Source organism: Polypterus senegalus, chromosome 9, assembly GCF_016835505.1.
Source record: "Polypterus senegalus isolate Bchr_013 chromosome 9, ASM1683550v1, whole genome shotgun sequence".
In the NCBI taxonomy this organism is placed as follows: domain Eukaryota; kingdom Metazoa; phylum Chordata; class Cladistia; order Polypteriformes; family Polypteridae; genus Polypterus; species Polypterus senegalus.
Window position 1 is genome coordinate 92937283 of NC_053162.1, and position 11747 is coordinate 92949029.

The 11747-nt window shown below is 36.6% G+C and overlaps 7 non-coding genes across 7 annotated transcripts; all 7 read left to right on the forward strand.

The window, feature by feature from the left end:
- Nucleotides 1-638: 638 nt before the first annotated feature.
- On the forward strand, nt 639-778 carry LOC120536125. Its single transcript, XR_005635031.1, has one exon. It is a non-coding gene; the product is annotated as a U4 spliceosomal RNA (small nuclear RNA).
- Nucleotides 779-1739: 961 nt separating this feature from the next.
- Nucleotides 1740-1879, forward strand: LOC120536128. Its single transcript, XR_005635034.1, has one exon. It is a non-coding gene; the product is annotated as a U4 spliceosomal RNA (small nuclear RNA).
- Nucleotides 1880-2840: 961 nt separating this feature from the next.
- LOC120536119 lies at nt 2841-2981 on the forward strand. Its single transcript, XR_005635025.1, has one exon. It is a non-coding gene; the product is annotated as a U4 spliceosomal RNA (small nuclear RNA).
- Nucleotides 2982-3936: 955 nt separating this feature from the next.
- Nucleotides 3937-4077, forward strand: LOC120536120. The gene has a single exon (XR_005635026.1). It is a non-coding gene; the product is annotated as a U4 spliceosomal RNA (small nuclear RNA).
- Nucleotides 4078-5038: 961 nt separating this feature from the next.
- LOC120536121 lies at nt 5039-5179 on the forward strand. The gene has a single exon (XR_005635027.1). It is a non-coding gene; the product is annotated as a U4 spliceosomal RNA (small nuclear RNA).
- Nucleotides 5180-6141: 962 nt separating this feature from the next.
- On the forward strand, nt 6142-6282 carry LOC120536122. The gene has a single exon (XR_005635028.1). It is a non-coding gene; the product is annotated as a U4 spliceosomal RNA (small nuclear RNA).
- A 962-nt stretch (nt 6283-7244) lies between these two features.
- On the forward strand, nt 7245-7385 carry LOC120536123. Its single transcript, XR_005635029.1, has one exon. It is a non-coding gene; the product is annotated as a U4 spliceosomal RNA (small nuclear RNA).
- Nucleotides 7386-11747: the final 4362 nt, after the last annotated feature.

Below are 11747 nucleotides of genomic sequence, written 5' to 3' on the forward strand. Positions count from 1 at the left end.
CTCTCTCTCTCTCTCTCTCTCCACCTCTCCTTGTCCCAGGCCATAACGGTATTTATACATAAATTTGAATACCTCTGTACAGGAAAAAAAATGCAAAAGAAATCAACAGTTTTAAAAGGATGAGACAGGGGAAAATACAGAGAAGATGAAGGAAAAAATAATGTAAAAAAGCAAATAAGATTTGAGGTGGAGAAAATAAAAGGAGTAAAAAAAAAGGTAATTTCAATTATTGATTTTTCTAAGTCCTTCTCTGGAGATGATCAACAATTCTTCTCTGAAAAGGTGTACTGCTAATTAGAAGAGATGAAGCCAAGACTCATGAAATCAAGAGTAGGTTGAGTTTTGTGATACTTTTCTTGGGAGGAGGAACTATCTGATTGTGGGCGTGGCTCATTTACATAAATGGATTTAGATTGAAATCAGTAAAACGTAATCAACTTTATGCACGTTTAAATAGACAGGAGCAGGATTAAGGAAAAGTCCAGTCAAGCCTTTCTGTCGTTAATATTTGGAAAAACTTCAGCATTCGGTTCCATCTGATACGTTTGTTTTGCAAAAAAGTTTGCACTCTTGCTTTGTACCCTACTTTAGGATTGCCTTTGGTTTCCTAGCAGGTTAAGAGCAGCAGCAGATGTGTTATCTTTGCGCAGTGGCAGTATCGTAGCCTATGAAGTTTTCTGAGGCGTGATTATTGCTAGTTGAAAACTTTAACCAATACCCCGCCAAGATGATTATTTTTATAGTCAGCTTGTGCAATTTTTGATGGTCTCTAAATAGACCAGCTTTGCTTGTGTAATGTTAGATTTAATTTTTTGAGATAAACTGGAAACATACCAGTTTGTTTTTGGGTTTTAAAAGCATTTGTGTGTGTGTGTCTGTTAAATGATGCTAGTGCGGTTTTGTTTTTGCTGCTCTAAGCAGTTCTTTTAAGCAGATATGTCTGACGGTCAAAATTTTTCCTTTTTCGTGATCTGCTTCTCTTTTCCTGTTTAAGTGCTGGTTTGGAAAAAGTCGCCGTTTGAAAGTTGTGTCTAGGAGCAAACCGGCGAAAGCTTTTGTTACTACTGTCTTTCATTTGCACCTTTACTTATATCCTACTATCTCTCTCTCTCTCTCTCTCTCCACCTCTCCTTGTCCCAGGCCATAACGGTATTTATACATAAATTTGAATACCTCTGTACAGGAAAAAAAATGCAAAAGAAATCAACAGTTTTAAAAGGATGAGACAGGGGAAAATACAGAGAAGATGAAGGAAAAAATAATGTAAAAAAGCAAATAAGATTTGAGGTGGAGAAAATAAAAGGAGTAAAAAAAAAGGTAATTTCAATTATTGATTTTTCTAAGTCCTTCTCTGGAGATGATCAACAATTCTTCTCTGAAAAGGTGTACTGCTAATTAGAAGAGATGAAGCCAAGACTCATGAAATCAAGAGTAGGTTGAGTTTTGTGATACTTTTCTTGGGAGGAGGAACTATCTGATTGTGGGCGTGGCTCATTTACATAAATGGATTTAGATTGAAATCAGTAAAACGTAATCAACTTTATGCACGTTTAAATAGACAGGAGCAGGATTAAGGAAAAGTCCAGTCAAGCCTTTCTGTCGTTAATATTTGGAAAAACTTCAGCATTCGGTTCCATCTGATACGTTTGTTTTGCAAAAAAGTTTGCACTCTTGCTTTGTACCCTACTTTAGGATTGCCTTTGGTTTCCTAGCAGGTTAAGAGCAGCAGCAGATGTGTTATCTTTGCGCAGTGGCAGTATCGTAGCCTATGAAGTTTTTCTGAGGCGTGATTATTGCTAGTTGAAAACTTTAACCAATACCCCGCCAAGATGATTATTTTTATAGTCAGCTTGTGCAATTTTGATGGTCTCTAAATAGACCAGCTTTGCTTGTGTAATGTTAGATTTAATTTTTTGAGATAAACTGGAAACATACCAGTTTGTTTTTGGGTTTTGAAAGCATTTGTGTGTGTGTGTCTGTTAAATGATGCTAGTGCGGTTTTGTTTTTGCTGCTCTAAGCAGTTCTTTTAAGCAGATATGTCTGACGGTCAAAATTTTTCCTTTTTCGTGATCTGCTTCTCTTTTCCTGTTTAAGTGCTGGTTTGGAAAAAGTCGCCGTTTGAAAGTTGTGTCTAGGAGCAAACCGGTGAAAGCTTTTGTTACTACTGTCTTTCATTTGCACCTTTACTTATATCCTACTATCTCTCTCTCTCTCTCTCTCTCCACCTCTCCTTGTCCCAGGCCATAACGGTATTTATACATAAATTTGAATACCTCTGTACAGGAAAAAAAATGCAAAAGAAATCAACAGTTTTAAAAGGATGAGACAGGGGAAAATACAGAGAAGATGAAGGAAAAAATAATGTAAAAAAGCAAATAAGATTTGAGGTGGAGAAAATAAAAGGAGTAAAAAAAAAGGTAATTTCAATTATTGATTTTTCTAAGTCCTTCTCTGGAGATGATCAACAATTCTTCTCTGAAAAGGTGTACTGCTAATTAGAAGAGATGAAGCCAAGACTCATGAAATCAAGAGTAGGTTGAGTTTTGTGATACTTTTCTTGGGAGGAGGAACTATCTGATTGTGGGCGTGGCTCATTTACATAAATGGATTTAGATTGAAATCAGTAAAACGTAATCAACTTTATGCACGTTTAAATAGACAGGAGCAGGATTAAGGAAAAGTCCAGTCAAGCCTTTCTGTCGTTAATATTTGGAAAAACTTCAGCATTCGGTTCCATCTGATACGTTTGTTTTGCAAAAAAGTTTGCACTCTTGCTTTGTACCCTACTTTAGGATTGCCTTTGGTTTCCTAGCAGGTTAAGAGCAGCAGCAGATGTGTTATCTTTGCGCAGTGGCAGTATCGTAGCCTATGAAGTTTTTCTGAGGCGTGATTATTGCTAGTTGAAAACTTTAACCAATACCCCGCCAAGATGATTATTTTTATAGTCAGCTTGTGCAATTTTTGATGGTCTCTAAATAGACCAGCTTTGCTTGTGTAATGTTAGATTTAATTTTTTGAGATAAACTGGAAACATACCAGTTTGTTTTTGGGTTTTAAAAGCATTTGTGTGTGTGTGTCTGTTAAATGATGCTAGTGCGGTTTTGTTTTTGCTGCTCTAAGCAGTTCTTTTAAGCAGATATGTCTGACGGTCAAAATTTTTCCTTTTTCGTGATCTGCTTCTCTTTTCCTGTTTAAGTGCTGGTTTGGAAAAAGTCGCCGTTTGAAAGTTGTGTCTAGGAGCAAACCGGTGAAAGCTTTTGTTACTACTGTCTTTCATTTGCACCTTTACTTATATCCTACGATCTCTCTCTCTCTCTCCACCTCTCCTTGTCCCAGGCCATAACGGTATTTATACATAAATTTGAATACCTCTGTACAGGAAAAAAAATGCAAAAGAAATCAACAGTTTTAAAAGGATGAGACAGGGGAAAATACAGAGAAGATGAAGGAAAAAATAATGTAAAAAAGCAAATAAGATTTGAGGTGGAGAAAATAAAAGGAGTAAAAAAAAAGGTAATTTCAATTATTGATTTTTCTAAGTCCTTCTCTGGAGATGATCAACAATTCTTCTCTGAAAAGGTGTACTGCTAATTAGAAGAGATGAAGCCAAGACTCATGAAATCAAGAGTAGGTTGAGTTTTGTGATACTTTTCTTGGGAGGAGGAACTATCTGATTGTGGGCGTGGCTCATTTACATAAATAGATTTAGATTGAAATCAGTAAAACGTAATCAACTTTATGCACGTTTAAATAGACAGGAGCAGGATTAAGGAAAAGTCCAGTCAAGCCTTTCTGTCGTTAATATTTGGAAAAACTTCAGCATTCGGTTCCATCTGATACGTTTGTTTTGCAAAAAAGTTTGCACTCTTGCTTTGTACCCTACTTTAGGATTGCCTTTGGTTTCCTAGCAGGTTAAGAGCAGCAGCAGATGTGTTATCTTTGCGCAGTGGCAGTATCGTAGCCTATGAAGTTTTTCTGAGGCGTGATTATTGCTAGTTGAAAACTTTAACCAATACCCCGCCAAGATGATTATTTTTATAGTCAGCTTGTGCAATTTTTGATGGTCTCTAAATAGACCAGCTTTGCTTGTGTAATGTTAGATTTAATTTTTTGAGATAAACTGGAAACATACCAGTTTGTTTTTGGGTTTTAAAGCATTTGTGTGTGTGTGTCTGTTAAATGATGCTAGTGCGGTTTTGTTTTTGCTGCTCTAAGCAGTTCTTTTAAGCAGATATGTCTGACGGTCAAAATTTTTCCTTTTTCGTGATCTGCTTCTCTTTTCCTGTTTAAGTGCTGGTTTGGAAAAAGTCGCCGTTTGAAAGTTGTGTCTAGGAGCAAACCGGTGAAAGCTTTTGTTACTACTGTCTTTCATTTGCACCTTTACTTATATCCTACTATCTCTCTCTCTCTCTCTCTCTCTCACCTCTCCTTGTCCCAGGCCATAACGGTATTTATACATAAATTTGAATACCTCTGTACAGGAAAAAAAATGCAAAAGAAATCAACAGTTTTAAAAGGATGAGACAGGGGAAAATACAGAGAAGATGAAGGAAAAAATAATGTAAAAAAGCAAATAAGATTTGAGGTGGAGAAAATAAAAGGAGTAAAAAAAAAGGTAATTTCAATTATTGATTTTTCTAAGTCCTTCTCTGGAGATGATCAACAATTCTTCTCTGAAAAGGTGTACTGCTAATTAGAAGAGATGAAGCCAAGACTCATGAAATCAAGAGTAGGTTGAGTTTTGTGATACTTTTCTTGGGAGGAGGAACTATCTGATTGTGGGCGTGGCTCATTTACATAAATGGATTTAGATTGAAATCAGTAAAACGTAATCAACTTTATGCACGTTTAAATAGACAGGAGCAGGATTAAGGAAAAGTCCAGTCAAGCCTTTCTGTCGTTAATATTTGGAAAAACTTCAGCATTCGGTTCCATCTGATACGTTTGTTTTGCAAAAAAGTTTGCACTCTTGCTTTGTACCCTACTTTAGGATTGCCTTTGGTTTCCTAGCAGGTTAAGAGCAGCAGCAGATGTGTTATCTTTGCGCAGTGGCAGTATCGTAGCCTATGAAGTTTTTCTGAGGCGTGATTATTGCTAGTTGAAAACTTTAACCAATACCCCGCCAAGATGATTATTTTTATAGTCAGCTTGTGCAATTTTTGATGGTCTCTAAATAGACCAGCTTTGCTTGTGTAATGTTAGATTTAATTTTTTGAGATAAACTGGAAACATACCAGTTTGTTTTTGGGTTTTGAAAGCATTTGTGTGTGTGTGTCTGTTAAATGATGCTAGTGCGGTTTTGTTTTTGCTGCTCTAAGCAGTTCTTTTAAGCAGATATGTCTGACGGTCAAAATTTTTCCTTTTTCGTGATCTGCTTCTCTTTTCCTGTTTAAGTGCTGGTTTGGAAAAAGTCGCCGTTTGAAAGTTGTGTCTAGGAGCAAACCGGTGAAAGCTTTTGTTACTACTGTCTTTCATTTGCACCTTTACTTATATCCTACTATCTCTCTCTCTCTCTCTCTCTCTCACCTCTCCTTGTCCCAGGCCATAACGGTATTTATACATAAATTTGAATACCTCTGTACAGGAAAAAAAATGCAAAAGAAATCAACAGTTTTAAAAGGATGAGACAGGGGAAAATACAGAGAAGATGAAGGAAAAAATAATGTAAAAAAGCAAATAAGATTTGAGGTGGAGAAAATAAAAGGAGTAAAAAAAAAGGTAATTTCAATTATTGATTTTTCTAAGTCCTTCTCTGGAGATGATCAACAATTCTTCTCTGAAAAGGTGTACTGCTAATTAGAAGAGATGAAGCCAAGACTCATGAAATCAAGAGTAGGTTGAGTTTTGTGATACTTTTCTTGGGAGGAGGAACTATCTGATTGTGGGCGTGGCTCATTTACATAAATAGATTTAGATTGAAATCAGTAAAACGTAATCAACTTTATGCACGTTTAAATAGACAGGAGCAGGATTAAGGAAAAGTCCAGTCAAGCCTTTCTGTCGTTAATATTTGGAAAAACTTCAGCATTCGGTTCCATCTGATACGTTTGTTTTGCAAAAAAGTTTGCACTCTTGCTTTGTACCCTACTTTAGGATTGCCTTTGGTTTCCTAGCAGGTTAAGAGCAGCAGCAGATGTGTTATCTTTGCGCAGTGGCAGTATCGTAGCCTATGAAGTTTTTCTGAGGCGTGATTATTGCTAGTTGAAAACTTTAACCAATACCCCGCCAAGATGATTATTTTTATAGTCAGCTTGTGCAATTTTTGATGGTCTCTAAATAGACCAGCTTTGCTTGTGTAATGTTAGATTTAATTTTTTGAGATAAACTGGAAACATACCAGTTTGTTTTTGGGTTTTAAAAGCATTTGTGTGTGTGTGTCTGTTAAATGATGCTAGTGCGGTTTTGTTTTTGCTGCTCTAAGCAGTTCTTTTAAGCAGATATGTCTGACGGTCAAAATTTTTCCTTTTTCGTGATCTGCTTCTCTTTTCCTGTTTAAGTGCTGGTTTGGAAAAAGTCGCCGTTTGAAAGTTGTGTCTAGGAGCAAACCGGTGAAAGCTTTTGTTACTACTGTCTTTCATTTGCACCTTTACTTATATCCTACTATCTCTCTCTCTCTCTCTCTCTCTCCTCTCTCCTTGTCCCAGGCCATAACGGTATTTATACATAAATTTGAATACCTCTGTACAGGAAAAAAAATGCAAAAGAAATCAACAGTTTTAAAAGGATGAGACAGGGGAAAATACAGAGAAGATGAAGGAAAAAATAATGTAAAAAAGCAAATAAGATTTGAGGTGGAGAAAATAAAAGGAGTAAAAAAAAAGGTAATTTCAATTATTGATTTTTCTAAGTCCTTCTCTGGAGATGATCAACAATTCTTCTCTGAAAAGGTGTACTGCTAATTAGAAGAGATGAAGCCAAGACTCATGAAATCAAGAGTAGGTTGAGTTTTGTGATACTTTTCTTGGGAGGAGGAACTATCTGATTGTGGGCGTGGCTCATTTACATAAATGGATTTAGATTGAAATCAGTAAAACGTAATCAACTTTATGCACGTTTAAATAGACAGGAGCAGGATTAAGGAAAAGTCCAGTCAAGCCTTTCTGTCGTTAATATTTGGAAAAACTTCAGCATTCGGTTCCATCTGATACGTTTGTTTTGCAAAAAAGTTTGCACTCTTGCTTTGTACCCTACTTTAGGATTGCCTTTGGTTTCCTAGCAGGTTAAGAGCAGCAGCAGATGTGTTATCTTTGCGCAGTGGCAGTATCGTAGCCTATGAAGTTTTTCTGAGGCGTGATTATTGCTAGTTGAAAACTTTAACCAATACCCCGCCAAGATGATTATTTTTATAGTCAGCTTGTGCAATTTTTGATGGTCTCTAAATAGACCAGCTTTGCTTGTGTAATGTTAGATTTAATTTTTTGAGATAAACTGGAAACATACCAGTTTGTTTTTGGGTTTTGAAAGCATTTGTGTGTGTGTGTCTGTTAAATGATGCTAGTGCGGTTTTGTTTTTGCTGCTCTAAGCAGTTCTTTTAAGCAGATATGTCTGACGGTCAAAATTTTTCCTTTTTCGTGATCTGCTTCTCTTTTCCTGTTTAAGTGCTGGTTTGGAAAAAGTCGCCGTTTGAAAGTTGTGTCTAGGAGCAAACCGGTGAAAGCTTTTGTTACTACTGTCTTTCATTTGCACCTTTACTTATATCCTACTATCTCTCTCTCTCTCTCTCTCTCACCTCTCCTTGTCCCAGGCCATAACGGTATTTATACATAAATTTGAATACCTCTGTACAGGAAAAAAAATGCAAAAGAAATCAACAGTTTTAAAAGGATGAGACAGGGGAAAATACAGAAATAGATTTTTTTTTTGTGGCTGATTACGGGGAGAGATGAAAGTCTTAATAGTTAATGAAATAATGAGGGTACTGCTCCAACTTCACTGTGACATAGTTTGTCAGTCAAATGTCCAAATTCTTTTGAGCCCCTGGAAAAACTGGGGGATATAAAAAAAGGCTGTCATTTCTAAACAGCTCATACTATTTTTCGCAAAACTCTTCAATTTAAACTGAAAATCTGCAGTTAACTCACATAATCACTTAATTTCATATCCTTTGCAGAGGTATACAGAGCCAAAATTATGAAAATTGTGCCACTGTTCATATATATATGGAGCTGACTGTAGGAGGAGATAAATGAACAAAAGCGTCAAGTGAGCAGCTTTCAGTATAAAATGTAAATTTTGTTATTTTTAATATCAAAGCATTATGTGAAAATAAATGGGTAAATAAAAGCTCAAAGTAGCTACAATCTTATAAATAAAGGTTCTAAAATGGCACTTTAATGGGTTGTATGGTTATTCATAGAATCATTGCTTAATAAAGAACTGTTTCACAATATAAAGGGTTCTTTATGTATAAAATCAGTTCCTCGGGCTTTGTAAAAAATACTAATGTCCAGATAAATAAGAAATATTAAATGTATAATGGGCTGACTAGCAGGATGCAACAGATCAAGAAAATGTGAACTTAGCCTGAGTGATTACATAATATCCATCCAGTTTCCAACCCACTGAATCCAAATACTGGGTCACGGGGGTCTGCTGGAGCCAATCCAAGCCAACACAGGGCAGGAACCAATTCTAGGCAGGGTGCCAACCCACCACAGGACACACACAAACACCAACCACACACTAGGGCCAATTTAGAATCGCCAATCCACCTAACCTGCATGTCTCTGGACTGTGGGAGGAAACCGGAGCGCCCGGAGGAAACCCACACAGACACGGGGAGAACATACAAATTCCACGCAGGGAGGACCCAGGAGGCGAACCCTGGTCTCCCAACTGCGAGGCAGCAGCGCTACCTACAACTGCGCCACCGTGCCGCCCCATTACATTACATTACATTACATAATATAATATATTATGATTATATTATATATAAGTCCTTTTAAAGTCAGAAACCCAGTGATATTGTATAAATCTGCTAATATCTATTCCTTTTGTAATGAATTTAGGTTCTTTCTTTAACCTTCATGTGGATGGTTCTTTAAGGAACCAAAAATACTTCTCCTAAGGCATCACTCTGAAGACCACTGTGGCATCTTTATTAAGAGTGTAGGCAAACCAACATTCTCCAGTAATTTGAACAGAGGTTTGCTTTTGTGGAAAAATACAAAACAGCTTGATCAATCTGGTGTACGTGACAAGAGCCATGCAGACCCTGCGTGCCCAAAGTATGCGTGTTAAGTGCTACTTCTTGTTTTAAGGTTACTACACAAAAAACCACAAGTGTGGACTCATCGAGCCCCAAACTAAGGAAACTAACAGATGTATTCCACCTTTAGATTTCTGGTAGTGCTGATTCAGGCTAATATTCTGAAATACTTGTGTAACTAAAGTCATAAGACAAAAGCCCTATAAAAATTTGGGACACCGACCCCTCGGGGCAGACGAAGGGCAGGTGTCCTAGGACTGTGCTTCTCTGTCAAATTTACCTTTGCCTGGTGTGTATCAATAAAAGATTTTTACTAACTTTAATTATATCTGTCTGTCTTCAGTCACAAGAAACGACACTATAGAAAAAGTGTCCACACTTTCTTTTTGAATTCTCTTTTAAAATCTCCTAACGTAATGCATAAAAGTACCAGTCTCTAAGACTATTAAATGTGAAAAACATTTAGAGGGTGAACACTTTTCTTATACAACAGTATGCTTGAGTGTGTGTTTTAAGTGCTGTGTGCAAAGTATGGGAAGCATTGAATGGACATTGTACAGAAATATACCAGACTAACCTTTTCACATAATTTAGTGAAATGTCAAGAGTGACAAAGCCATAAGTTATTATGAAAATATGACATTTCTGTTTGAATTATTATAGCAACTTGAAATTAACTAGGTGAGCTGAAAATGTCCAGTGAAATTAATAATAACCTTGCACGAAACAATTGATAAATGTGATATGCATTTTCTGCATCTAGGGCATACTGTCTTGCAGTAAAGTCAATTTATGATTTTTTATACAGTTTTGTACTTATTCACGTGTGTTGCAGATTGTATATTACTCAGTAAGTGTTACTGGTAAAGTAATGTTATATAATGCAGTATATATCTTAATAAAATCAATAATATGTGTAGTTGATGCTTCTATTTATGTTCCCACGGTTTACAAATGGTGCCAAAATCGATTCACCTAATGAAAGAAATTGGCTCATTAGGCTTCCTAAATCCAGTAAAACTAATCTTCGGATTCTTTGCATGACAGGTAGCTGCTAGAGGAAATGGTTTTTGTTAGTGTTACTGGCATTTGATTAGAAGAATCAATACTAATTCATTTTTGACTGAGTCACCTTTTCGAAAAGTTCTGACATCCTTGTTTGCTGATATGAGTAGCAGTACAAAGTGATACCTAACCAAATATTTAAGCCCACTTTCAGTAAAATTTAAATAAAAAAGGAGAAAAGTAGAAAAAAAAGACTACTAGATGAGTAGCTTGACATCAAGCTTCATTGCATTAGTAGGCCAATGATATAATTGAATGTAAATTGATATATCCATGCCTCATATTTGAGTTTGTACATTTTCCCAGTGTCTATATGGATTTCCCTTCCCTAAACTGAAAATGGTTGTTGCCAACTTAAAACTGGTCTTCTGTGGTTTTATGTTTTACAATGAAGTTGCTTCCTGTATTCTGCTCTCACAACCATGAATTATACAGTACTACCCATTTCCTGTGGCTCTGCCCACATAGTAGTGAAACAGGACAGACTTTAAAAATCAATAAACAAACAGTTATCACTAGCTAAGTGGAGGCAAGGTCCACTCCAAAGCGTGGCCAGAGGGAGAGCGATTTGAACGGAGGCTGGTACGTGAGCGAAGAGGGACCCGCCCAGCTCCACACTCCTGACATCACGCTTTCCCCTACCCTCGGCCCGCAGCCTCTGTCTCAGATTTGTGCACATAAATCACTCATGCAAGTGAACTATGATTCTTAGAGCGATAAGAGAAGTTGCAAAATCAACCGGGATGTTCGAGCAAATTATAGAAAAAACCTGATCTAAAGTAGTTCTCTTGTGAAACAGACAGAGAGATAGACAGACGTTGGATTATATATAGAGAGAGATTAGAAATGGATAGTCTTTAGAAGAATGGTTGGAAACCCTTTGTTACTGGCACAATCTTTTGGGCCTGAGAAATGTGTCAGCATGTTTCTTGCTTCCATTCCCCTCAGTAGACTCTAAGTAGCAATTCTTAATCATATTTTCTGTAGAAAGTTAGTGACTAGGAAGTAGAAAACAGTTTTGTCCAACAGACGAAAATAATCATTTTTCAACTACTCACACAAAGTATTTAATCCACAGGAGCACAATAGAATGCCCAGCAATGTAAACATAGTCGCTTAACTTAAATATCTTAATAAACACACCCATTACAAATCAAGTTACATATAATTACAAATCAATCATTCCATCAGGAACAGCCTTCTTCCATATTCAGACTGGTTTGTCTTCTACTTATGCCAGCAGAGGTAGCATAGCACAGTAACAAAAATATTCATCAACGTACAGTATTGATACAGTAACTGATTTGTATTTAAGTTAAGAGCTGGATTGTTCGAACACAGATCATCCATGGCTAGGATGTGGTGAGCAATTTAGTATTTCACTGATCTGGAGTTTTGTTTTAACTGCCACTGAATGACCACTTTCTGATTTTCCTATGCATATGTTTCAACCTGATACACATCAGTAAAAA